We start from the raw sequence: 3322 nt of genomic DNA on the forward strand, positions 1-3322 counted from the left end.
TCTTAGGTATTCTAGATTGTATCTGTGTTCACGGGGCCTGTTTGCAGGAGGAATAACCCCAAATAAACTGAGGAGAAAAACCCTGCCTGTCTATGCCCAAGACAGGCTAACTTGGCCGAGGAAGATCCTTAAGCTCTTCTCGTCGCCGAAGACGTCCTAACTATGAACATGATTCCTTTCAGTAAAATAAAAATGTCAGATTCAACAAATCCGTAACATTGAATGTTCATACTGTTAACTTTTTAGGTTTAACCTAAATGGCTGGGTACTTGCACTTAAGCCGTTCTGAGTACTTCCTTTCAGTAGTAGCTTTTATGCATAATCAACTTTTTCAGCATAAAGTAAACTCGTTTTATACACTACTAATCATGCTTTCTCTTTCAGGGCTAGCTATCCATGCCAAACGATCTGGTCGAAAGGAAAACGTAGTAAAATGTCCTCAGCCGGACGGACTATTCGCAAACCCAACAAATTGCAAGAAATTCTACATCTGCCACAACGGCAATCCATACGACTCGATCTGTCCCACTCCTCTGTACTTCGATGATGTCAAGAAGCACTGCACTTACAAAACGCCCGACTTGGTTTGTGGGCCAGTGGCGCTCTCTCCATTGCCAACTACAACCGAAGATCCTCTATTAGCAACAACGTGCAATAGCAACACTTGCGATTTGCCCGACTGCTACTGCAGCGCTGATGGCACAGAAATTCCAGGCCATCTAAAAGTTAAGGACACACCTCAAATGATTCTGTTGGCTTTTGGAGGAGCTGTAAATATCCTGAATATCGATGTCTACACGTCAATATTAAACAGCAGTAGGTTAAATCCTAACGGATGCCCGATCCGTGCTACTTTCTTCGTTCCTCATCAGTACACAAGTTATGTCCAGATCCATCATCTTCACGCTGCAGGCCACGAGATTGGTATGCTGTCAATCAGTCAACGAGAACCCGAGGATTGGTGGAAAAATGCATCGTACGAAAACTGGACAGAAGAGGTTATAGGATTGAAAGAAATGATCCACGCTTTCGCCAACATATCGCGAAACGACCTTCTTGGAATTAGAGCGCCGTACCTTAGTCCTGGTGGTAACGAAATGATACAAATGCTGTATGATTATATTCTCGATTACGACTCTTCTCTAGCTGTTACACCCTCTCGTCGTCCCATCTGGCCATACACTCTCGATCATAGAGTACCTCATCAATGTTTACGGAAATGTCCTACCCACTCATTCTCTGGCATCTGGGAGATACCTCTAAATTCCTTATACGACGAAAATACTTACGGCAGCTCTTGTGTTCTTGCCGATCAGTGTGTTCTGCCAAATGACGAAGATGAAATATTCGACTTTCTGCTAGAAAACTTTCTTCGTCACTACACCACTAACAGGGCTCCTTTAAGTCTGAACTTTCACGTTACCTGGATCAACGAAGAAATCAAAATTAACGCTCTTGAAAGTTTCATCGATCACATCCTGGCTAACTATCCCGACGCGTGGTTTGTTACAATGCAGCAAGCCATTAATTGGATGAGGTATCCTACAGAAAACGTCAACATGAGCAGCTTTTCAGCTTGGGATTGCAAACCACGTGAAACCGCGTGCCAGCAGAAAACGTGCATCCTGGAAGTGGCTGAAGACGACGCTGTTTATTACATGGAGGTCTGTGGCAGATGTCCTCTGAGGTACCCCTGGGTTGGCAACTTCCACGGACGAGCCGAATCTGTTAATATCGAACATGCAACTCCGTATCCCACTGAGCTCCCGAATGACGATTAATTATTTACATTTTTTGTTCTGTTAAATTCTGGTTTGTGTATTTAAACATTTCAATAAATCTAAGAATTGGATGTCTTTTTTTTCTTCCTTTCATCCACCTAATTAAAGGTGAATTTTTTTTAGTTAAAGACTAAAGATAAGAGCCTCTTAAATTCTGTTAAGAGGCTTAATCACTTCCGAAATATTTTTGTTCAACCACCAAAATAAAAATTCATTTCAAGGTGAATACCTCAAAACAAAAGCTAAGGCTGGCTTTTAGTAAGTGTTGAATTCGCCTTCTGTAAGCAACTTGCTGATTAAGTTTATTTATTAGTTTGCCTATATATTAAATTAAACAATTCCCTGCTGCTGGAATTTAATCATGATAGCAGTATTTGATTGCTAGAACTACACCTGGCAGCGATGAAATCATGCTTAGGGGTTAAGTTTAACGAGTGGGGAGGTAGAATATCATTCAATCCCTCCTTTCAATGGCTTGACGTGGAATGGTATGACTTGCTAGAGGTAGTAATATTTGAAATGCAAAATCATTGTAATGAAGCTTACTAGGGACAAATTCCTTAAAAATGATTTGAATGGATTGGCCTTTACTAGAAAGTTTCTAATTATGAGAATGGAAATTCGGAACCGAGTAGACTACGGGGGTTAGTGTCAAGGTCAGTGAAATATTAAGATTCGTTAAAGGAACCTGAAAGTTTGTCAAAGCAGTCTGCTTAAAGAAGGTACTTTAACAACACAACTATTCGCTGTTGCGGTTTATATATAATTTAAAATGCGAAGAAAATGTTAGTTTTTCTTCGGAAAAACCCTTGCCGTCACGTGAAATTTCACGTGTAAAGAAAAATTATCACTAATACTGAAAATACCACATTTAGTGGTATGGGGTAGTGTAGACAACAGAATGAGATTGGGGGTATTACTATAACAAATGAGCTATGACCAAATTTACTGTTATAAATATATAGTGACAGTCTTTTGACTGTACATGTCATGCAGCGTTGAATGTCTTAAGTTAGGAGGCACATTGGCATGCTGTCGTGGTTTAAAACCACGTGTCTGAAAACATCGGAGGTACTTTTAGAAGTACAACTGACATATAAAATATGTTATGTGCACTCATGTTCCAGGAAGGCAAGATCCATAGCTTTTAGTCATCAGAAAGAAACTAATTCGTTTCGGTCTTTATATCCAACTCGTTCGTCAGTGAAATGTCCGCCGGTGGCAGAATTTTGTACTTGTTGGCAATAGAGTACGCGAATCCAGAGTTACGCGGTTTCTTATGTACGTATTCCCTTCACGCCTCACTACTAGTCGTCTTTCAGGCACCGACCGCATTCGCCAGTGTCGCACATGCTGTGAACAAGCACTGTTTCGCGCGGTCTCCATTCATACACGATTTTTATAGTCTACAAACCTTGCGATTGTTCTTGATAAACATTTTATCTCACAAATGTCATTCAAAAGAAGCAAGTCCGATTCTTCTACTGCTAGCAAGAAAAGAAAAACATTGACTATGGAAATAACTCAACATTATTACTGAT

At 40.5% G+C, this 3322-nt stretch overlaps 1 pseudogene; it reads left to right on the top strand.

Moving 5' to 3' along the window:
* Positions 1–257: 257 nt before the first annotated feature.
* LOC150105226 (chitin deacetylase 7 pseudogene) lies at positions 258–1852 on the top strand (annotated as a pseudogene).
* The last annotated feature ends 1470 nt before the right edge of the window (positions 1853–3322 follow it).

This window comes from Typopeltis vanoorti, chromosome 7 (assembly GCF_054136105.1).
Source record: "Typopeltis vanoorti isolate ZY-2024b chromosome 7, IOZ_Tvanoo_1.0, whole genome shotgun sequence".
Taxonomy (NCBI): domain Eukaryota; kingdom Metazoa; phylum Arthropoda; class Arachnida; order Uropygi; family Thelyphonidae; genus Typopeltis; species Typopeltis vanoorti.